Raw genomic sequence first — 26,587 nt, 5'->3', positions numbered from 1 at the left:
TATGGGGACCCTAATAGTTGAGAAAACAAAAACATTCTACTTTACATTTAATATACATCACCTTAATCTATGCTGTTGGAAATGGTGAAAAAAAAATTCTCAAACAATAGGAGAAAGCCATAACAGTGTACATCCCTATTTTCTCTCTAATATATCAAATTGTATGAATGTAGCACATGCAACAGCATATATTCTGATTAGGGCTTTCCAATCATCCCCACCCCTCATTCCCACTCAACTAGTGGAATGACATCAAAACATTATTTATACATAATATCACATTATTTGGGCGTTATGGAGGTCTGACCCTGTATACGGTACCTGATTCCATAGTAACCCACACCACTTGCCACATGCAATGATCTAAATAGAGTGATAGTGTACAAACTGTAATTTTCAGGACATATCAAACTTTACGTAGCAGGGAGAAAAGCAAATAGACGACCAATAGGGCAGCCAAGTCAATTGGACACCCCCCACCCCTCCCCGACCCTCCATCCCATTCAACAAGGATGAATACACATAAAATCCTATGCTTTCAAATATTTGATCCTAATGATAGCCCTAGAACCTACATATAGCTGCTTTCCCAGTTTCCCCCTCCAGCAACACCCCCCCCCCTTTTGCCCCACATGATGGTTCCACATATGGGTGGAGCCTGTAAAAGTTGGACAAGGTTATTTTCTACACTGATGTATTTGAGATTAAGCAGTTCATCAATTTGGAATGACAACAAAACTTTGAAACGGTGGAAATAAAATGGTCAAAAATTAATATTAGACTGTTCATTAAATTTTCACACACATTGGGACCCTAATAGTAAAAAAAAAAACCTTTGACATTACATTTAATATACATCACCTTAATCTATGCTGTTGGAAATGGTAAAAAAAATCTTTTTCAAACAATAGGAGAAAGCCATAACAGTGTACATCCCTATTTTCTCTCTAATATATCAAATTGTATGAATGTAGCACATGCAATTATAGCATATGCTATTATAGCATATATTCTGATTAGGGCTTTCCAATCATCCCCACCCCTCATTCCCACTCAACTAGTGGAATGACATCAAAACATTATTTATACATAATATCACAATATTAGGGCGTTATGGAGGTCTGACCCTGTATAGGGTACCTAATTCCATAGTAACCCACACCACTTGACATATGCAATGAGCTAGATAGAGTGATAGTGTACAAACTGTAATTTTCAGGACATATCAAACTTTACGTAGCAGGGAGAAAAGCAAATAGACGACCAAGAGGGCAGCCAAGTCAATTGGACCCCCCTCCCCCTCCCCGACCCTCCATCCCATTCAACAAGGATGAATACACATAAAATCCTATGCTTTCAAATATTTGAACCTAATGATAGCCCTTGAACCTACATATAGCTGCTTTCCCAGTTTCCCCCTCCAGCAACACCCCCCCCCCCTTTTGCCCCACATGATGGTTCCACATATGGGTGGAGCCTGTAAAAGTTGGACAAGGTTATTTTCTACACTGATGTATTTGAGATTAAGCAGTTCACCAATTTGGAATGACATCGAAACTTTGAAAAGGTGGAAATAAGATGGTCAAAAATTAATATTAAGCTGTTCATTAAATTCTCACACACATTATGGGGACCCTAATAGTTGAGAAAACAAAAACATTCTACTTTACATTTAATATACATCACCTTAATCTATGCTGTTGGAAATGGTGAAAAAAAAATTCTCAAACAATAGGAGAAAGCCATAACAGTGTACATCCCTATTTTCTCTCTAATATATCAAATTGTATGAATGTAGCACATGCAACAGCATATATTCTGATTAGGGCTTTCCAATCATCCCCACCCCTCATTCCCACTCAACTAGTGGAATGACATCAAAACATTATTTATACATAATATCACATTATTTGGGCGTTATGGAGGTCTGACCCTGTATACGGTACCTGATTCCATAGTAACCCACACCACTTGCCACATGCAATGATCTAAATAGAGTGATAGTGTACAAACTGTAATTTTCAGGACATATCAAACTTTACGTAGCAGGGAGAAAAGCAAATAGACGACCAATAGGGCAGCCAAGTCAATTGGACACCCCCCACCCCTCCCCGACCCTCCATCCCATTCAACAAGGATGAATACACATAAAATCCTATGCTTTCAAATATTTGATCCTAATGATAGCCCTAGAACCTACATATAGCTGCTTTCCCAGTTTCCCCCTCCAGCAACACCCCCCCCCCCTTTTGCCCCACATGATGGTTCCACATATGGGTGGAGCCTGTAAAAGTTGGACAAGGTTATTTTCTACACTGATGTATTTGAGATTAAGCAGTTCATCAATTTGGAATGACAACAAAACTTTGAAACGGTGGAAATAAAATGGTCAAAAATTAATATTAGACTGTTCATTAAATTTTCACACACATTGGGACCCTAATAGTAAAAAAAAAAACCTTTGACATTACATTTAATATACATCACCTTAATCTATGCTGTTGGAAATGGTAAAAAAAATCTTTTTCAAACAATAGGAGAAAGCCATAACAGTGTACATCCCTATTTTCTCTCTAATATATCAAATTGTATGAATGTAGCACATGCAATTATAGCATATGCTATTATAGCATATATTCTGATTAGGGCTTTCCAATCATCCCCACCCCTCATTCCCACTCAACTAGTGGAATGACATCAAAACATTATTTATACATAATATCACAATATTAGGGCGTTATGGAGGTCTGACCCTGTATAGGGTACCTAATTCCATAGTAACCCACACCACTTGACATATGCAATGAGCTAGATAGAGTGATAGTGTACAAACTGTAATTTTCAGGACATATCAAACTTTACGTAGCAGGGAGAAAAGCAAATAGACGACCAAGAGGGCAGCCAAGTCAATTGGACCCCCCTCCCCCTCCCCGACCCTCCATCCCATTCAACAAGGATGAATACACATAAAATCCTATGCTTTCAAATATTTGAACCTAATGATAGCCCTTGAACCTACATATAGCTGCTTTCCCAGTTTCCCCCTCCAGCAACACCCCCCCTTTTGCCCCACATGATGGTTCCACATATGGGTGGAGCCTGTAAAAGTTGGACAAGGTTATTTTCTACACTGATGTATTTGAGATTAAGCAGTTCACCAATTTGGAATGACATCGAAACTTTGAAAAGGTGGAAATAAGATGGTCAAAAATTAATATTAAGCTGTTCATTAAATTCTCACACACATTATGGGGACCCTAATGGTTGAGAAAACAAAAACATTCTACTTTACATTTAATATACATCACCTTAATCTATGCTGTTGGAAATGGTGAAAAAAAAATTCTCAAACAATAGGAGAAAGCCATAACAGTGTACATCCCTATTTTCTCTATAATATATCAAATTGTATGAATACAGCACATGCAACAGCATATATATTCTGATTAGGGCTTTCCAATCATCCCCACCCCTCATTCCCACTCAACTAGTGGAATGACATCAAAACATTATTTATACATAATATCACAATATTAGGGCGTTATGGAGGTCTGACCCTGTATACGGTACCTGATTCCATAGTAACCCACACCACTTGCCACATGCAATGATCTAGATAGAGTGATAGTGTACAAACTGTAATTTTCAGGACATATCAAACTTTACGTAGCAGGGAGAATAGCAAATAGAAGACCAATAGGGCAGCCAAGTCAATTGGACAGCCCCCACCCCGCCTCGACCCTCCATCCCATTCAACAAGGATGAATACACATAAAATCCTATGCTTTGAAATATTTGATCCTAATGATAGCTCTAACCTACATATAGCTGCTTTCCCAGTTCCCCCCTCAGCAACCCCCCCCCCCCCGCCTTCTGCCCCACATGATGGTTCCACATATGTGTGGAGCCTGTAAATGTTGGACAAGGTTATTTTCTACACTGATGTATTTGAGATTAAGCAGTTCACCAATTTGGAATGACATCAAAACTTTGAAACGGTGAAAATAAGATGGTCAAAAATTAATATTAGACTGTTCATTAAATTCTCACACACATTATGGGGACCCTAATAGTAAAAAAAAAAACCCTTTGACATTACATTTAATATACATCACCTTAATCTATGCTGTTGGAAATGGTCAAAAAAATCTTTCTCAAACAATAGGAGAAAGCCATAACAGTGTACATCCCTATTTTCTCTCTAATATATCAAATTGTATGAATGTAGCACATGCAACAGCATATATATTCTGATTAGGGCTTTCCAATCAGCCCCACCCCTCATTCCCACTCAACTAGTGGAATGACATCAAAACATTATTTATACATAATATCACATTATTTGGGCGTTATGGAGGTCTGACCCTGTATACGGTACCTGATTCCATAGTAACCCACACCACTTGCCACATGCAATGATCTAAATAGAGTGATAGTGTACAAACTGTAATTTTCAGGACATATCAAACTTTACGTAGCAGGGAGAAAAGCAAATAGACGACCAATAGGGCAGCCAAGTCAATTGGACACCCCCCACCCCTCCCCGACCCTCCATCCCATTCAACAAGGATGAATACACATAAAATCCTATGCTTTCAAATATTTGATCCTAATGATAGCCCTAGAACCTACATATAGCTGCTTTCCCAGTTTCCCCCTCCAGCAACACCCCCCCCCTTTTGCCCCACATGATGGTTCCACATATGGGTGGAGCCTGTAAAAGTTGGACAAGGTTATTTTCTACACTGATGTATTTGAGATTAAGCAGTTCATCAATTTGGAATGACAACAAAACTTTGAAACGGTGGAAATAAAATGGTCAAAAATTAATATTAGACTGTTCATTAAATTTTCACACACATTGGGACCCTAATAGTAAAAAAAAAAACCTTTGACATTACATTTAATATACATCACCTTAATCTATGCTGTTGGAAATGGTCAAAAAAATCTTTTTCAAACAATAGGAGAAAGCCATAACAGTGTACATCCCTATTTTCTCTCTAATATATCAAATTGTATGAATGTAGCACATGCAATAGCATATATTCTGATTAGGGCTTTCCAATCATCCCCACCCCTCATTCCCACTCAACTAGTGGAATGACATCAAAACATTATTTATACATAATATCACAATATTAGGGCGTTATGGAGGTCTGACCCTGTATAGGGTACCTAATTCCATAGTAACCCACACCACTTGACATATGCAATGAGCTAGATAGAGTGATAGTGTACAAACTGTAATTTTCAGGACATATCAAACTTTACGTAGCAGGGAGAAAAGCAAATAGACGACCAAGAGGGCAGCCAAGTCAATTGGACCCCCCTCCCCCTCCCCGACCCTCCATCCCATTCAACAAGGATGAATACACATAAAATCCTATGCTTTCAAATATTTGAACCTAATGATAGCCCTTGAACCTACATATAGCTGCTTTCCCAGTTTCCCCCTCCAGCAACACCCCCCCTTTTGCCCCACATGATGGTTCCACATATGGGTGGAGCCTGTAAAAGTTGGACAAGGTTATTTTCTACACTGATGTATTTGAGATTAAGCAGTTCACCAATTTGGAATGACATCGAAACTTTGAAAAGGTGGAAATAAGATGGTCAAAAATTAATATTAAGCTGTTCATTAAATTCTCACACACATTATGGGGACCCTAATAGTTGAGAAAACAAAAACATTCTACTTTACATTTAATATACATCACCTTAATCTATGCTGTTGGAAATGGTGAAAAAAAAATTCTCAAACAATAGGAGAAAGCCATAACAGTGTACATCCATATTTTCTCTATAATATATCAAATTGTATGAATACAGCACATGCAACAGCATATATATTCTGATTAGGGCTTTCCAATCATCCCCACCCCTCATTCCCACTCAACTAGTGGAATGACATCAAAACATTATTTATACATAACATCACAATATTAGGGCGTTATGGAGGTCTGACCCTGTATACGGTACCTGATTCCATAGTAACCCACACCACTTGCCACATGCAATGATCTAGATAGAGTGATAGTGTACAAACTGTAATTTTCAGGACATATCAAACTTTACGTAGCAGGGAGAATAGCAAATAGAAGACCAATAGGGCAGCCAAGTCAATTGGACAGCCCCCACCCCGCCTCGACCCTCCATCCCATTCAACAAGGATGAATACACATAAAATCCTATGCTTTGAAATATTTGATCCTAATGATAGCTCTAACCTACATATAGCTGCTTTCCCAGTTCCCCCCTCAGCAACCCCCCCCCCCGCCTTCTGCCCCACATGATGGTTCCACATATGTGTGGAGCCTGTAAATGTTGGACAAGGTTATTTTCTACACTGATGTATTTGAGATTAAGCAGTTCACCAATTTGGAATGACATCAAAACTTTGAAACGGTGAAAATAAGATGGTCAAAAATTAATATTAGACTGTTCATTAAATTCTCACACACATTATGGGGACCCTAATAGTAAAAAAAAAAAACCTTTGACATTACATTTAATATACATCACCTTAATCTATGCTGTTGGAAATGGTTAAAAAATCTTTCTCAAACAATAGGAGAAAGCCATAACAGTGTACATCCCTATTTTCTCTCTAATATATCAAATTGTATGAATGTAGCACATGCAACAGCATATATATTCTGATTAGGGCTTTCCAATCAGCCCCACCCCTCATTCCCACTCAACTAGTGGAATGACATCAAAACATTATTTATACATAATATCACAATATTAGGGCGTTATGGAGGTCTGACCCTGTATAGGGTACCTAATTCCATAGTAACCCACACCCCTTGACATATGCAATGAGCTAGATAGAGTGATAGTGTACAAACTGTAATTTTCAGGACATATCAAACTTTACGTAGCAGGTAGAAAAGCAAATAGACGACCAAGAGGGCACGCAAGTCACTTGGACCCCCCCACCCCTCCCCGACCCTCCATCCCATTCAACAAGGATGAATACACATAAAATCCTATGCTTTCAAATATTTGATCCTAATGATAGCTCTAACCTACATATAGCTGCTTTCCCAGTTTCCCCCTCCAGCAACACCCCCCCCCCCCTTTTGCCCCACATGATGGTTCCACATATGGGTGGAGCCTGTAAAAGTTGGACATGGTTATTTTCTACACTGATGTATTTGAGATTAAGCAGTTCATCAATTTGGAATGACAACAAAACTTTGAAACGGTGGGAATAAAATGGTCAAAAATTAATATTAGACTGTTCATTAAATTTTCACACACATTGGGACCCTAATAGTAAAAAAAAAAACCTTTGACATTACATTTAATATACATCACCTTAATCTATGCTGTTGGAAATGGTAAAAAAAATCTTTCTCAAACAATAGGAGAAAGCCATAACAGTGTACATCCCTATTTTCTCTCTAATATATCAAATTGTATGAATGTAGCACATGCAATAGCATATATTCTGATTAGGGCTTTCCAATCATCCCCACCCCTCATTCCCACTCAACTAGTGGAATGACATCAAAACATTATTTAAACATAATATCACAATATTAGGGCGTTATGGAGGTCTGACCCTGTATAGGGTACCTAATTCCATAGTAACCCACACCACTTGACATATGCAATGAGCTAGATAGAGTGATAGTGTACAAACTGTAATTTTCAGGACATATCAAACTTTACGTAGCAGGGAGAAAAGCAAATAGACGACCAAGAGGGCAGCCAAGTCAATTGGACCCCCCTCCCCCTCCCCGACCCTCCATCCCATTCAACAAGGATGAATACACATAAAATCCTATGCTTTCAAATATTTGAACCTAATGATAGCCCTTGAACCTACATATAGCTGCTTTCCCAGTTTCCCCCTCCAGCAACACCCCCCCTTTTGCCCCACATGATGGTTCCACATATGGGTGGAGCCTGTAAAAGTTGGACAAGGTTATTTTCTACACTGATGTATTTGAGATTAAGCAGTTCACCAATTTGGAATGACATCGAAACTTTGAAAAGGTGGAAATAAGATGGTCAAAAATTAATATTAAGCTGTTCATTAAATTCTCACACACATTATGGGGACCCTAATAGTTGAGAAAACAAAAACATTCTACTTTACATTTAATATACATCACCTTAATCTATGCTGTTGGAAATGGTGAAAAAAAAAATTCTCAAACAATAGGAGAAAGCCATAACAGTGTACATCCCTATTTTCTCTATAATATATCAAATTGTATGAATACAGCACATGCAACAGCATATATATTCTGATTAGGGCTTTCCAATCATCCCCACCCCTCATTCCCACTCAACTAGTGGAATGACATCAAAACATTATTTATACATAATATCACAATATTAGGGCGTTATGGAGGTCTGACCCTGTATACGGTACCTGATTCCATAGTAACCCACACCACTTGCCACATGCAATGATCTAGATAGAGTGATAGTGTACAAACTGTAATTTTCAGGACATATCAAACTTTACGTAGCAGGGAGAATAGCAAATAGAAGACCAATAGGGCAGCCAAGTCAATTGGACAGCCCCCACCCCGCCTCGACCCTCCATCCCATTCAACAAGGATGAATACACATAAATTCCTATGCTTTGAAATATTTGATCCTAATGATAGCTCTAACCTACATATAGCTGCTTTCCCAGTTCCCCCCTCAGCAACCCCCCCCCCCCCCGCCTTCTGCCTCACATGATGGTTCCACATATGTGTGGAGCCTGTAAATGTTGGACAAGGTTATTTTCTACACTGATGTATTTGAGATTAAGCAGTTCACCAATTTGGAATGACATCAAAACTTTGAAACGGTGAAATTAAGATGGTCAAAATTAATACAGACTGTTCATTAAATTCTCACACACATTATGGGGACCCTAATAGTAAAAAAAAAAAACCTTTGACATTACATTTAATATACATCACCTTAATCTATGCTGTTGGAAATGGTAAAAAAAATCTTTCTCAAACAATAGGAGAAAGCCATCACAGTGTACATCCCTATTTTCTCTCTAATATATCAAATTGTATGAATGTAGCACATGCAACAGCATATATATTCTGATTAGGGCTTTCCAATCAGCCCCACCCCTCATTCCCACTCAACTAGTGGAATGACATCAAAACATTATTTATACATAATATCACAATATTAGGGCGTTATGGAGGTCTGACCCTGTATAGGGTACCTAATTCCATAGTAACCCACACCCCTTGACATATGCAATGAGCTAGATAGAGTGATAGTGTACAAACTGTAATTTTCAGGACATATCAAACTTTACGTAGCAGGTAGAAAAGCAAATAGACGACCAAGAGGGCACGCAAGTCACTTGGACCCCCCCACCCCTCCCCGACCCTCCATCCCATTCAACAAGGATGAATACACATAAAATCCTATGCTTTCAAATATTTGATCCTAATGATAGCTCTAACCTACATATAGCTGCTTTCCCAGTTTCCCCCTCCAGCAACACCCCCCCCCCCCCTTTTGCCCCACATGATGGTTCCACATATGGGTGGAGCCTGTAAAAGTTGGACATGGTTATTTTCTACACTGATGTATTTGAGATTAAGCAGTTCACCAATTTGGAATGACAACAAAACTTTGAAACGGTGGGAATAAAATGGTCAAAAATTAATATTAGACTGTTCATTAAATTTTCACACACATTGGGACCCTAATAGTAAAAAAAAAAACCTTTGACATTACATTTAATATACATCACCTTAATCTATGCTGTTGGAAATGGTAAAAAAAAATCTTTCTCAAACAATAGGAGAAAGCCATAACAGTGTACATCCCTATTTTCTCTCTAATATATCAAATTGTATGAATGTAGCACATGCAATAGCATATATTCTGATTAGGGCTTTCCAATCATCCCCACCCCTCATTCCCACTCAACTAGTGGAATGACATCAAAACATTATTTATACATAATATCACAATATTAGGGCGTTATGGAGGTCTGACCCTGTATAGGGTACCTAATTCCATAGTAACCCACACCACTTGACATATGCAATGAGCTAGATAGAGTGATAGTGTACAAACTGTAATTTTCAGGACATATCAAACTTTACGTAGCAGGGAGAAAAGCAAATAGACGACCAAGAGGGCAGCCAAGTCAATTGGACCCCCCTCCCCCTCCCCGACCCTCCATCCCATTCAACAAGGATGAATACACATAAAATCCTATGCTTTCAAATATTTGAACCTAATGATAGCCCTTGAACCTACATATAGCTGCTTTCCCAGTTTCCCCCTCCAGCAACACCCCCCCTTTTGCCCCACATGATGGTTCCACATATGGGTGGAGCCTGTAAAAGTTGGACAAGGTTATTTTCTACACTGATGTATTTGAGATTAAGCAGTTCACCAATTTGGAATGACATCGAAACTTTGAAAAGGTGGAAATAAGATGGTCAAAAATTAATATTAAGCTGTTCATTAAATTCTCACACACATTATGGGGACCCTAATAGTTGAGAAAACAAAAACATTCTACTTTACATTTAATATACATCACCTTAATCTATGCTGTTGGAAATGGTGAAAAAAAAAATTCTCAAACAATAGGAGAAAGCCATAACAGTGTACATCCCTATTTTCTCTATAATATATCAAATTGTATGAATACAGCACATGCAACAGCATATATATTCTGATTAGGGCTTTCCAATCATCCCCACCCCTCATTCCCACTCAACTAGTGGAATGACATCAAAACATTATTTATACATAATATCACAATATTAGGGCGTTATGGAGGTCTGACCCTGTATACGGTACCTGATTCCATAGTAACCCACACCACTTGCCACATGCAATGATCTAGATAGAGTGATAGTGTACAAACTGTAATTTTCAGGACATATCAAACTTTACGTAGCAGGGAGAATAGCAAATAGAAGACCAATAGGGCAGCCAAGTCAATTGGACAGCCCCCACCCCGCCTCGACCCTCCATCCCATTCAACAAGGATGAATACACATAAATTCCTATGCTTTGAAATATTTGATCCTAATGATAGCTCTAACCTACATATAGCTGCTTTCCCAGTTCCCCCCTCAGCAACCCCCCCCCCCCCCGCCTTCTGCCTCACATGATGGTTCCACATATGTGTGGAGCCTGTAAATGTTGGACAAGGTTATTTTCTACACTGATGTATTTGAGATTAAGCAGTTCACCAATTTGGAATGACATCAAAACTTTGAAACGGTGAAATTAAGATGGTCAAAATTAATACAGACTGTTCATTAAATTCTCACACACATTATGGGGACCCTAATAGTAAAAAAAAAAAACCTTTGACATTACATTTAATATACATCACCTTAATCTATGCTGTTGGAAATGGTAAAAAAAATCTTTCTCAAACAATAGGAGAAAGCCATCACAGTGTACATCCCTATTTTCTCTCTAATATATCAAATTGTATGAATGTAGCACATGCAACAGCATATATATTCTGATTAGGGCTTTCCAATCAGCCCCACCCCTCATTCCCACTCAACTAGTGGAATGACATCAAAACATTATTTATACATAATATCACAATATTAGGGCGTTATGGAGGTCTGACCCTGTATAGGGTACCTAATTCCATAGTAACCCACACCCCTTGACATATGCAATGAGCTAGATAGAGTGATAGTGTACAAACTGTAATTTTCAGGACATATCAAACTTTACGTAGCAGGTAGAAAAGCAAATAGACGACCAAGAGGGCACGCAAGTCACTTGGACCCCCCCACCCCTCCCCGACCCTCCATCCCATTCAACAAGGATGAATACACATAAAATCCTATGCTTTCAAATATTTGATCCTAATGATAGCTCTAACCTACATATAGCTGCTTTCCCAGTTTCCCCCTCCAGCAACACCCCCCCCCCCTTTTGCCCCACATGATGGTTCCACATATGGGTGGAGCCTGTAAAAGTTGGACATGGTTATTTTCTACACTGATGTATTTGAGATTAAGCAGTTCACCAATTTGGAATGACATCGAAACTTTGAAAAGGTGGAAATAAGATGGTCAAAAACTAATATTAGATTGTTCATTAAATTCTCACACACATTATGGGGACCCTAATAGTTGGAAAAAAAAAACCTTTGACATTACTTTTAATATACATCACCTTAATCTATGCTGTTGCAAATGGTGAAAAAAAAAATTCTCAAACAATAGGAGAAAGCCATATCAGTGTACATCCCTATTTTCTCTCTAATATATCAAATTGTATGAATGTAGCACATGCAATAGCATATATTCTGATTAGGGCTTTCCAATCATCCCCACCCCTCATTCCCACTCAACTAGTGGAATGACATCAAAACATTATTTATACATAATATCACATTATTAGGGCGTTATGGAGGTCTGACCCTGTATACGGTACCTGATTCCATAGTAACCCACACCACTTGCCACATGCAATGATCTAAATAGAGTGATAGTGTACAAACTGTAATTTTCAGGACATATCAAACTTTACGTAGCAGGTAGAAAAGCAAATAGACGACCAAGAGGGCACGCAAGTCACTTGGGCCCCCCCACCCCTCCCCGACCCTCCATCCCATTCAACAAGGATGAATACACATAAAATCCTATGCTTTCAAATATTTGATCCTAATGATAGCTCTAACCTACATATAGCTGCTTTCCCAGTTTCCCCCTCTAGCAACCCCCCCCCCTTTTGCCCCACATGATGGTTCCACATATGGGTGGAGCCTGTAAAAGTTGGACAAGGTAATTTTCTACACTGTTGTATTTGAGATTAAGCAGTTCACCAATTTGGAATGACATCAAAACTTTGAAACGGTGAAAATAAGATGGTCAAAAATTAATATTAGACTGTTCATTAAATTTTCACACACATTGGGACCCTAATAGTAAAAAAAAAACCTTCTACTTTACATTTAATATACATCACCTTAATCTATGCTGTTGGAAATGGTAAAAAAAATCTTTCTTAAACAATAGGAGAAAGCCATAACAGTGTACATCCCTATTTTCTCTCTAATATATCAAATTGTATGAATGTAGCACATGCAACAGCATATATTCTGATTAGGGCTTTCCAATCATCCCCACCCCTCATTCCCACTCAACTAGTGGAATGACATCAAAACATTATTTATACATAATATCACATTATTTGGGCGTTATGGAGGTCTGACCCTGTATACGGTACCTGATTCCATAGTAACCCACACCACTTGCCACATGCAATGATCTAAATAGAGTGATAGTGTACAAACTGTAATTTTCAGGACATATCAAACTTTACGTAGCAGGGAGAAAAGCAAATAGACGACCAATAGGGCAGCCAAGTCAATTGGACACCCCCCACCCCTCCCCGACCCTCCATCCCATTCAACAAGGATGAATACACATAAAATCCTATGCTTTCAAATATTTGATCCTAATGATAGCCCTAGAACCTACATATAGCTGCTTTCCCAGTTTCCCCCTCCAGCAACACCCCCCCCCTTTTGCCCCACATGATGGTTCCACATATGGGTGGAGCCTGTAAAAGTTGGACAAGGTTATTTTCTACACTGATGTATTTGAGATTAAGCAGTTCATCAATTTGGAATGACAACAAAACTTTGAAACGGTGGAAATAAAATGGTCAAAAATTAATATTAGACTGTTCATTAAATTTTCACACACATTGGGACCCTAATAGTAAAAAAAAAAACCTTTGACATTACATTTAATATACATCACCTTAATCTATGCTGTTGGAAATGGTAAAAAAAATCTTTTTCAAACAATAGGAGAAAGCCATAACAGTGTACATCCCTATTTTCTCTCTAATATATCAAATTGTATGAATGTAGCACATGCAATAGCATATATTCTGATTAGGGCTTTCCAATCATCCCCACCCCTCATTCCCACTCAACTAGTGGAATGACATCAAAACATTATTTATACATAATATCACAATATTAGGGCGTTATGGAGGTCTGACCCTGTATAGGGTACCTAATTCCATAGTAACCCACACCACTTGACATATGCAATGAGCTAGATAGAGTGATAGTGTACAAACTGTAATTTTCAGGACATATCAAACTTTACGTAGCAGGGAGAAAAGCAAATAGACGACCAAGAGGGCAGCCAAGTCAATTGGACCCCCCTCCCCCTCCCCGACCCTCCATCCCATTCAACAAGGATGAATACACATAAAATCCTATGCTTTCAAATATTTGAACCTAATGATAGCCCTTGAACCTACATATAGCTGCTTTCCCAGTTTCCTCTCCAGCAACACCCCCCCTTTTGCCCCACATGATGGTTCCACATATGGGTGGAGCCTGTAAAAGTTGGACAAGGTTATTTTCTACACTGATGTATTTGAGATTAAGCAGTTCACCAATTTGGAATGACATCGAAACTTTGAAAAGGTGGAAATAAGATGGTCAAAAATTAATATTAAGCTGTTCATTAAATTCTCACACACATTATGGGGACCCTAATAGTTGAGAAAACAAAAACATTCTACTTTACATTTAATATACATCACCTTAATCTATGCTGTTGGAAATGGTGAAAAAAAAAATTCTCAAACAATAGGAGAAAGCCATAACAGTGTACATCCCTATTTTCTCTATAATATATCAAATTGTATGAATACAGCACATGCAACAGCATATATATTCTGATTAGGGCTTTCCAATCATCCCCACCCCTCATTCCCACTCAACTAGTGGAATGACATCAAAACATTATTTATACATAATATCACAATATTAGGGCGTTATGGAGGTCTGACCCTGTATACGGTACCTGATTCCATAGTAACCCACACCACTTGCCACATGCAATGATCTAGATAGAGTGATAGTGTACAAACTGTAATTTTCAGGACATATCAAACTTTACGTAGCAGGTAGAAAAGCAAATAGACGACCAAGAGGGCACGCATGTCACTTGGCCCCCCCTACCCCTCCCCGACCCTCCATCCCATTCAACAAGGATGAATACACATAAAATCCTATGCTTTCAAATATTTGATCCTAATGATAGCTCTAACCTACATATAGCTGCTTTCCCAGTTTCCCGCTCCAGCAACACCCCCCCCCCTTTTGCCCCACATGATGGTTCCACATATGGGTGGAGCCTGTAAAAGTTGGACATGGTTATTTTCTACACTGATGTATTTGAGATTAAGCAGTTCACCAATTTGGAATGACATCGAAACTTTGAAAAGGTGGAAATAAGATGGTCAAAAACTAATATTAGATTGTTCATTAAATTCTCACACACATTATGGGGACCCTAATAGTTGGAAAAAAAAAACCTTTGACATTACATTTAATATACATCACCTTAATCTATGCTGTTGGAAATGGTAAAAATATCTTTCTCAAACAATTGGAGAAAGCCATATCAGTGTACATCCCTATTTTCTCTATAATATATCAAATTGTATGAATGTAGCACATGCAACAGCATATATTCTGATTAGGGATTTCCAATCATCCCCACCCCTCATTCCCACTCAACTAGTGGAATGACATCAAAACATTATTTATACATAATATCACAATATTAGGGCGTTATGGAGGTCTGACCCTGTATACGGTACCTGATTCCATAGTAACCCACACCACTTGACATATGCAATGAGCTAGATAGAGTGATAGTGTATGTACAAACTGTAATTTTCAGGACATATCAAACTTTACGTAGCAGGTAGAAAAGCAAATAGACGACCAAGAGGGCACGCAAGTCACTTGGGCCCCCCCCCACCCCTCCCCGACCCTCCATCCCATTCAACAAGGATGAATACACATAAAATGCTTTGAAATATTTGATCCTAATGATAGCTCTAATCTACATATAGCTGCTTTCCCAGTTTCCCCCTCTAGCAACCCCCCCCCCTTTTGCCCCACATGATGGTTCCACATATGGGTGGAGCCTGTAAAAGTTGGACAAGGTAATTTTCTACACTGTTGTATTTGAGATTAAGCAGTTCATCAATTTGGGATGGCATGGAAACCTTGAAATGGTGGAAATAAGATCTGGTCAAAAATTAATATTAGACTGTTCATTAAATTCTCACACACATTATGGGGACCCTAATAGTTGGAAAAAAAACCTTCTACTTTACATTTAATATACATCACCTTAATCTATGCTGTTGGAAATGGTAAAAAAATCTTTCTCAAACAATAGGAGAAAACCATATCAGTGTACATCCCTATTTTCTCTCTAATATATCAAATTGTATGAATGCAGCACATGCAACAGCATATATATTCTGATTAGGGCTTTCCAATCATCCCCACCCCTCATTCCCACTCAACTAGTGGAATGACATCAAAACATTATTTATACATAATATCACAATGTAAGGGCGTTATGGAGGTCTGACCCTGTATACGGTACCTGATTCCATAGTAACCCACACCACTTGCCACATGCAATGAGCTAGATAGTGTGATAGTGTACAAACTGTAATTTTCAAGACATATCAAACTTTACGTAGCAGGTAGAAAAGCAAATAGACGCCCAAGAGGGCACGCAAGTCAATTGGACCCCCCTCCCCGACCCTCCATCCCGTTCAACAAGGATGAATACACATAAAATCCTATGCTTTCAAATATTTGATCCTAATGATAGCCCTAGAACATACATATAGCTGCTTTCCCAGTTTCCCCCTCCAGCAACATCCCCCCCCCCTTTTGCCCCACATGATGGTTCCACATATGGGTGGAGCCTGTAAAAGTTGGACAAGGTTATTTTCTACGTGATGTATTTGAGATTAAGCAGTTCATCAATTTGGAATGACAACAAAACTTTGAAACGGTGGAAATAAGATGGTCAAAAATTAATATTAGACTGTTCATTAAATTCTCACACACATTGGGACCATAATAGTAAAAAAAAAAACCTTTGACATTACATTTAATATACATCACCTTAATCTATGCTGTTGGAAATGGTAAAAAAAATCTTTCTCAAACAATAGGAGAAAGCCATAACAGTGTACATCCCTATTTTCTCTCTAATATATCAAATTGTATGAATGTAGCACATGCAATAGCATATATTCTGATTAGGGCTTTCCAATCATCCCCACCCCTCATTCCCACTCAACTAGTGGAATGACATCAAAACATTATTTATACATGTATAATATCACAATATTAGGGCGTTATGGAGGTCTGACCCTGTATAGGGTACCTCATTCCATAGTAACCCACACCACTTGACATATGCAATGAGCTAGATAGAGTGATAGTGTACAAACTGTAATTTTCAGGACATATCAAACTTTACGTAGCAGGGAGAAAAGCAAATAGACGACCAAGAGGGCAGCCAAGTCAATTGGACCCCCCCACCCCTCCCCGACCCTCCATCCGATTCAACAAGGATGAATACACATAAAATCCTATGCTTTCAAATATTTGATCCTAATGATAGCCCTAGAACATACATATAGCTGCTTTCCCAGTTTCCCCCTCCAGCAACACCCCCCCCCCTTTTGCCCCACATGATGGTTCCACATATGGGTGGAGCCTGTAAAAGTTGGACAAGGAAATTTTATACACTGATGTATTTGAGATTAAGCAGTTCACCAATTTGGAATGACATCAAATCTTTGAAACGGTGAAAATAAGATGGTCAAAAATTAATATTAGACTGTTCATTAAATTCTCACACACATTATGGGGACCCTAATAGTTGGAAAAAAAACCTTCGACATTACATTTAATATACATCACCTTAATCTATGCTGTTGGAAATGGTAAAATAAATCTTTCTCAAACAATAGGAAAAAGCCATAACAGTGTACATCCCTATTTTCTCTATACTATATCAAATTGTATGAATGTAGCACATGCAACAGCATATATTCTGATTAGGGCTTTCCAATCATCCCCACCCCTCATTTCCGCTCAATTAGTGGAATGACATCAAAACATTATTTATACATAATATCACAATATTAGGACGTTATGGAGGTCTGACCCTGTATACGGTACCTGATTCCATAGTAACCCGCACCACTTGCCACATGCAATGAGCTAGATAGTGTGATAGTGTTCAAACTGTAATTTTCAAGACATATCAAACTTTACGTAGCAAGGAGAAAAGCAAATAGACGACCAAGAGGGCAGCCAAGTCAATTGGACCTCCCCCACCCCTCCCCGACCCTCCATCCCATTCAACAAAGATGAATACACATAAAATCCTATGCTTTGAAATATTTGATCCTAATGATAGCTCTAACCTACATATAGCTGCTTTCCCAGTTTCCCCCTCCAGCAACCCCCCCCCCAACTTCTGCCCCACATGATGGTTCCACATATGGGTGGACCCTGTAAATGTTGGACAAGGTAATTTTCTACACTGATGTATTTGAGATTAAGCAGTTCACCAATTTGGAATGACATCAAAACTTTGAAACGGTGAAAATAAGATGGTCAAAAATTAATATTAGACTGTTCATTAAATTCTCACACACATTGGGACCCTAATAGTTGAAAAAAAAAACCTTCTACATTACATTTAATATACATCACCTTAATCTATGCTGTTGGAAATGGTAAAAAAAATTCTTTCTCGAACAATAGGAGAAAGCCATAACAGTGTACATCCCTATTTTCTCTATAATATATCAGATTGTATGACTTTTGTACACTGTCGTGCTGGAGATGGTTGGGAAAGTGACATAGGAGCCCTATTTAGACCATTTTATGTAGCAAATGCTACATTTCTGTAGTTTGATATGTCTTTGAAACTACAGATTGTACACTGTTTTGAAGTTCATTGCATGGGGCAGGTGGAATGGGCCCATGGGGAATCAGGTACTTCATACTTTGAGTACTTTATTCAGGGTTTGACATTTCATAATGGCCTAATATTCCAATGTTATGTCTATTTAATGCTTTGATGTCATTCCACTTGTTGATTGGAAATGGGGGATAAGGTGACTTGACCACCCAATTAAGCTATATGCTGTTGCATATGCTAGATCTATAAAGTTTGGCATGCCTTGGAAAGTACACTACCTTTTAACCTTTTCCCCTATTCTTTGTCAAATATTTTATCATATTCTCACATAGATATTGTTTTTCTGCTCTCTTACAGACAAGGGCTGGCTGGCTGGCACAGTACTATCATATAAATGCTCAAGTTGGTATATCAAGGCTGCTTGATTCCATATTATATAATGTTGTGTTGGGACCTCCGGATATGCAATAAACATGTTCTTAGATTTTGTCAGCTGGGTTGGTTTCAAGCAAACAATTCTTGCATAGTGGATATGTCAGCACTATAGCAACAGATCATACTGATTGGTGAAGTTCAGCTCTATGCACAATATTCATTTCAGAGAATCTTTGTTTCTTGTGTTCAGTACTTTGATTATCATACATTTTGGAGACCATTGAGCACATTGTATTATATCACCATGCATTGATCTTGATATTATATTGATGAGTTATTTATTAAACTGAGATGGTATGTGTTTGAGGAGTTTTAATACTAAAGAATATATTATGATGCAAGAGAAAGGCATAATTAGAAAATTTACAAAACATTTGTGAACATCATGCTTTGTCAATGTGACAGGAAGATTAGCTATGATGAAATATAATATATACCATACCATATTATACCAGTGAAAATTATACTTTTTTAAAGATAAAGTGATGTACTGTTGATATTTGTCTTGAAACAGTTCCATATGTATGGACAAATCTGTTGCAATGTAGATACATAGGGTGCAACATATGACAAGAATTGAATAAAATTCTACTCTACTCTACTTCCTCTACAATATCTGTAATATCCTCTCTATGTTTCCACACAGTTGTATAAAAGTTCTTCTTTGGGTTTTTTTTGTGCTACTATTTTACAGGGCACGAAGGGTGTTGTTTTGGCTGTGTTTTTTCCAAGGAGGAAGGTGGATTACCCCCCTCCCCCCTGGTTCCCCACCTTCACCTTATGCTGAAATTATCCCCCTATTTTGAATCAAATTGAGTCAAGTGGTGATGCCAACCAACATGGAGTGTTTGAACAGCAGCTTGGTTTTGAACTGTTATTTAGGTAAACAGTTCAATTAAATGTTTCCTGTGTGGGAGAGGACAAAGGTGCCCACTTAAGGCTTTAAAAAGTTGGCCAGTATTGTTATCCTATATTTACCATTGCATTCTTTCAAAATTGCATGGAATTAAAATTTGAGGGATGTATCAGGAAATAAGTTCCATATGCAACAAACCAATATATGGCATCCTTCCATGACAATTGTGAAATGCCAGATATCTTGTTCAATCATTATGCCTCCTCCTCCTCCACTCCCCCCCCCCCTTCCTCCACCCCAGAAATTACTACCAATAACACTATGGAATATAATTACATTGGTAATGATTGAAATTATGTGGCTTGAAGTGTTTTTTTTTTCATTTTTCGATATCAACCTTTCTGCAAAAACTATAATGTGTCCCTAACGATCATTATTTGAAGTAACACACTGTTTTCCCCATCATACCCCCTTCGGCATCCCAGGAATGGATAAAGCACACTTCGATCATGAACAGTTAGAAGTAGTGCTTCTCAAATGATATCCAGCTGATACCAGTTTCAAACAAGTCTGTGGCCAACTCACTTGTCATGTGTGAAGTAATTTTTTCCCTTATCACCCCCCCCTTCCCCTTCCCCATGATATACTGACAATGGAACAGAAGCATGCTACATTGATTATGATTGAAATAACAAACTTCCAGTGAGGTCCCCATAAACCAATTCAGTGTGTGTTAAGTCAGTAGTGAGTCCCCACAAGTAATGTGGAATGTCTTGTATAGTAACACTATAACAAAAGTAAATAAAAACATAAATAATCCCTAACTTAATTTTGGATGGAAAGGTCATTACAAATTCAAAGTTTGAAGCCTCTGTGATCATTGTAACTAACGGTCCCCATAATGATAGCCAAAAGGTTGAGTCCCCGTAAACCACCTTACGCCTGTACGTGTGTATGTATGTATGTATGTATGTATGTATGTATGTATGTATGTATGTATGTATGTATGTATGTATGTATGTATGTGTGTATGTGTGTGTGTGTGTGTGTGTGTGTGTGTATGTATGTATGTATGTATGTTTGTATGTATGTATGTATGTATGTATGTATGTATGTATGTATGTATGTATGTATGTATGTATGTATGTATGTATGTATGTATGTATGTATGTATGTATGTATGTATGTATGTATGTGTGTGTGTGTGTGGGTTTGTAAACGGCGTATATCGGGGATACACACTGGAAAAATGACCCGTGAACTGGGGCTATCGCGCAGAACGGGGATATCCCCGATTTTATTTTCACTCGGAAAGCACTTTTTAGACTTCTTGGAGCACGCCCTCAAATTTTCGTGGCCGTTTGAGCACTATCCTCGGTTGGCCGTCAAAAGGTCTTTTTGCGTGTGTTAAGTGTGTAAGTGTCGCATATAGTCTATTACCACACACCCGTAAAGCTACGTCCCCGATCGCGAGAGATGATGACCACTTCACGTGTGTCCCCGATTTCATCCAAGTGATTACTTGTCAGCTACATAAGGTAGGTACCACTTGTGATTTTCTTTATTAATGTTTGACAGAAATCCCCCAGCAGTTTAAGGGTTTTGCTCAGTAAGCTTAAGCGCTGCAAAGTTCCACCGATCGTCAGTGGTTAGGCCCACGATAGGTTAGTAAAAGGTTAGGCTAGTTAACATTGTTCTGTCATAAGGCCTACACACCGGAGGAGCTAGATGTAGGCTACTTGCAGTTGTATCGTTACTTTGCGCAGTTTATTTAGTATCGTAATTCTTACTACAGCTGCAGTAGACATGCTATAATGTCAAAGCACATGTCTACACGGGCCTAACTAGAAACAACGTTAGGCTACTAGTACTACTGAACATTTAGGCCTAGCCTATCATACTAGGTTAGTACAAGGAGTAGGAGTACCTAGGTTATTCTACGTAGGGTACTGCCTTTAACAACAATGACACACTACAGTAGCACTAGTAGTGAGGTCTTCCTTAAGTTATTTGCAAATGGCTGACAAACTACTGACTGTTAGGGTCACTGTGAGCAGTGTGACAGCTATTTGGAAATTAAAGTGTTAGATGTCACAGTTGTCATGTCATATATTGATTCATCAGCAGTGGTTGGGCATTTTATACTAAAGAGCTCAAGTGACATGGCCAAAATTGTAGAGATGTGTTGTCACTTTGGCCATAGATACAACTGCTTATACTGTGACTTCCTCAAAGAATGGTGTCTCTTTGTTTATGATGAATCGTCATTCCTTTCAGTTTACAACTTCAACATTTTTCATTGCTTGAACTTTGAACATGCCCATATCTAGGCTATCTTAAGTTAAGAGTTGGCCTGAGAAAAGAGCTGGTGATTTAAGTTTGAGGTTAGTTGTTTTCTATCACTGCATAGAGTCCTGTACCTAGTTATTAGGATATTTAATCCAATTAGGGAACATAGCCAATTCATAATTCTCAGTGATATGTGGAACAAATGTTAATACTATGAGGCCCACAAAGTTTGCAGTGACCTGTGATAGGCGTCATGACATTGTCTGAAGTAGAGCTAGCAGCAAGCTTGAGTACATGTATTCTGCTATGGACATGCATGGAGTTTATTTCAAAGGCCTTTATTTTTTATCACAGTTTTACAGCAGAAGTGTCACTGTTGTGGGCAAGTTCTATTAATGTAACGCCATGGAATGGGGTGGGGATGTTGTGAGCAATTTTGAATTTGGACAAAATAAAAATTTCCTTGTCAAAATTTTAAGGAGCTCGAACCATACGTTGAGAACTGGAAGTAGCGTATAAGTTAGCTCCATTGAATTGAGTAAAAAGGTCTAACTCTACTGTCATAGAGTAACAAGGGCATGTTTGAAACAAACTCCTGTAGTAACAGTTGTTTGCGCTTCACCTTGAGTGATATTTCAAATGTCTCATCATGCAAGTTATAACTCTGGAATACATTTTTACATCTTTGTTTCAGTTAATATGATGAGGACCAGGACCAGAAGAAGTGGAGGTCCACTGGAGGAGGCATTAACATATATTAATGTCAAAGACAAAGAAGCTAGTTTTTGTGTTCTGCAAATAGCACAGAAAGGTGAATATTTAATACTTCCATCAATGTAATCATTGAAAAGTATCCACAGTATAACAATTCTTCAACTATTTATAAGTAACTTCAGCATCTTTCAGATATGATTTAGACAAAATAGTAGCTTCATAATAGGTTACCAAGGAACAACTAAGCTGTCATCAGGAAGTTGATTACCTGGGTCCATAAGTAGGGCACAATATGGACTGATTATTTAGTAGTAGCCATACAGTATTTAGTGTTGCTATGTTTCAAATTTCTGTTTTTCAGTTTTAATTGTGCTGTTCATTTCATGCATTTGCTTTCTTATTAACAATATCCTTCGGCATTCAATATTTTGATTAAAGGTAGAGGGGTGATAACCACCACATCATTTGCAAAGGGGCAGTTGCAATACAGTGGAAAACTTTCATTTGTTCCATCTTGCTTTAGTGTTTGGTTCCCTTGCTGCTTCAATTTCAATCAAGTGCAGTTACTCAGTTGCCTTTTTACATTCAATTGTGTTACTCCTTTACTATGTTACAGATATGAGGCTATTAAGAAATGCCACTTCTTAGAAAAGAGAATTTTACATTGAGGGAAAATGTTGTATGCAGAGCAAAACTACCACTTATGTAATATCTGAAGCTTAAATCTAACTTCGATCCCCAGCATTTGTCATTTTGTTAGAAATAGCACCTTTTTTTTATGACTTACATTTTCCTGTAATGAGAACAGTACAAGTCTAAGGATAAAGAAAGTAACCCTCTGGAAGACCACAAATGCCATATATTTAATCAGACTTTTTTATTGTGTTATCGAAGAGCATTTAACTATTTCATTTCATTTATTTGTTTCTCCTCAATGTACATGTTTAACAGTAAAGAATTACTAACATAAATGAGGGAGTGGCAAAGAAAACCTTGCAAAGCTTAACAAGTAGGGCCACTCACCATGCAAAGGAAAATATATCAAAACAATACAAAAACCAACCGCCCCCTCCCCCTGCCAATTATTATTTGTTACTTTTTTATTGTTACTTTTTCTCTTTTTTTTCTTCTGATATAGGGACCAAACATCCACTTGTCAGTGATGAAAGTTTGACTATAAGGAAGAAATTCAAGGAGTCACCCCTCACCAAAACAGCCAATAAGTTCAAAACAGCAGTGCCCTCTAGACCCAAAAAAGTACCTTGGTCAGAAGAAGAACAGGCTGCAGTTAAGCGTCACCTGGGTAACTTCATAGCTATGCAAAAGCTGCCAGGAAGGGAAGCTATTCAGGCGACCTTGAAGAAAGAGAGGTGTCTTCAGAAAAGAAATTGGAGAAACGTTAAGGACTTTGTACGAAACAGCATAACTTCAAGAGCTAGAAAGTCAGGAAGAGGTCTCTGTCACTGATTTCATAGTGAAACTGTAACTTACAGCTTAATCAGTGAGAATGTAAAATGGTAACATTTTTAATAAAAGGCATACGTTAGGGACAGTCTTATAGGCTTTTGAGAGGTTGAGACTTCAAATGAAAAGTGGGCCAATCAGAGGAATGAGTACACGGGTGATCACACATTGACAATGGGGAGCACTGTAATAAGTATCCCCATTGGGTGCTAGGGTTCATAGACATGTGTATGACTTTTGCTAATACATACATTTGTGTAGCTAATTAAAACACGATCAAGAGAAATCAGTTTTGAACACATTGTTAAGGTTGATGACATGATGCTGCTGTAGTGATGTTTGAAATACAATGTAAACAGAAGGTGTGAATATGAGTTAGACAAGTTCTGTTCATTGAAATTGGGGAGCACTGTTATATTCTGGTCCTACATGTCTGCAGTTGTATGCCAACAAGTATGAAACATTTGCATGGTGTCCCGTGAATGTTGATGTACTTAAGGACCTTAAGTACAGAACAAGATGTTCAGAGCTGCTGGAGTTTACAAGAGAGCTGCTGTGACTATCATGCCAGGGATAAAGCTTAGATAAAACCTTTTTTTTTTTTACTGTAGCTTTGCCACCAGTTGGATGGTTACCTTGTATTATTCTCTACTGGAAGCCATGTCACTTTTCCTTTGTGTTCCAGCAAGAGGTGGGGGGGGGGGATTAGAGGGGCACGGAGAATTAGAGTGAATCATGTGGACAGTTTGCAACTTTTGACTAAACTGATGTTAGTACTACCCTTGGTGTGAATGTACCAGAGGTGTACAGCACGCTAGGTCACCGCACACTGGAAATGGGGAGCACTGTTAATATCCCCAGTTGCATTCCAGGGTGCTTTAAATTATTTGTGTGTGTTCCTAATGTGACTAACTACTTTTGAGTATAGTTTACACACATACTAGAATGTCCAGTTTAGGTCACTTCACCACCTTTGGGAGCTTAAATGACAGGAAGACATCTAATGTCATCCCTAGCCTATTGTTGGTGAAGTGGTGGTGGAATCAGTGTAATCTGATTAAAACATACTTTGTGACAACAAATTGTTCAAGGAGGATTGTTGCTTTTTACCATTTAAGTAGTTAACAAATTATGCAAGTTCAGTTGAATTCACACTGAGTACAACTACCTGGCCTTTAATTACAGAGAGAAAAGGTCATGCATATACTGATAACAGTATTATTACTTTTAGCCCTTAAATTTTGTCTTTCACTCTTTTTCATTGTTTGTAATTTTAACTGTTAGCTTTGTAAGCTTTTTTCCTCATTCAACCTTCTGATTACATGTAACAGGACTTCATGGTTTTTTGAGTGAGGTGAGTGTGGTGGTGATAAAGGTAGTTTTGTGTTAGCTATTCATGCATGTTCTCTCGAAGGAATCGAGAATAAACCTCAAAATCACTCAGCAGGTAACACCAAATATAACTGCCAGGACCAAAAATATGATGAAGAAATCTCATGTACTGCTTTATTTCATCATTGTTATTTTAGAGATGACTTAATTTGTTGGTTTAAGTTAGAAAGTATAAATTATGTTTTCTGTTGGATTTTTAAAGACCTTCTACATTTATATGCTCATAACAAATGTTTGATTATTGTTGCAGAATGACACAGTTTTTGAGTTTGTGTAAGTGTAGTTTCAATAATTAAGCAAAGTCAAAGAAAAAAAACTATGGTTTCTGAATGTGCTTGTTCCTCATCAACTTTATGTCTTTAATGGTTTAAGTAACTGTCTGAAGGAAAGTTGTTATTCTGAAAGCAATTAAGCATGAACATTTTTTAACAGTGTTTTACAGTGTAATAGTTTGATTTTACTTGCTGCAACACAGGTACATTTGTTGCAAAAGGTCAGTTTTACTGGCCCACAAAAGAAGCATAACCATACATTAAAAAGAGTCAATGTGTTGAACCAAAGTAGTTAAGGTAGCCTGATATTTAGGTCGAACATAATACATGTTTATCATTGATTGGTATAGAGCATGTTAAATTAGTGATTTATTCAACTGGCAAGACCTTGT

At 38.0% G+C, this 26,587-nt stretch overlaps 1 long non-coding RNA gene across 2 annotated transcripts in view; it reads left to right on the top strand.

The window, feature by feature from the left end:
- The window catches only part of LOC139981191 (uncharacterized), a 106,233-nt gene that overhangs the window by 78,186 nt on the left and 1,460 nt on the right, over nt 1–26,587 (top strand). For both annotated transcript variants that reach the window (XR_011797810.1, XR_011797809.1), the window contains 3 exons: nt 19,131–21,602; nt 23,048–23,164; nt 24,206–26,587. The exon at nt 24,206–26,587 is cut by the window's right edge and continues 1,460 nt beyond it. This is a non-coding gene — a long non-coding RNA (uncharacterized lncRNA). The remainder of the gene's footprint in view (nt 1–19,130; nt 21,603–23,047; nt 23,165–24,205) is intronic.

This window comes from Apostichopus japonicus, chromosome 15 (genome assembly GCF_037975245.1).
Source record: "Apostichopus japonicus isolate 1M-3 chromosome 15, ASM3797524v1, whole genome shotgun sequence".
Classification (NCBI taxonomy): domain Eukaryota; kingdom Metazoa; phylum Echinodermata; class Holothuroidea; order Aspidochirotida; family Stichopodidae; genus Apostichopus; species Apostichopus japonicus.
Note: the sequence above shows the minus strand (reverse complement) of the source record. Positions and strands in the feature narration are given on the sequence as shown.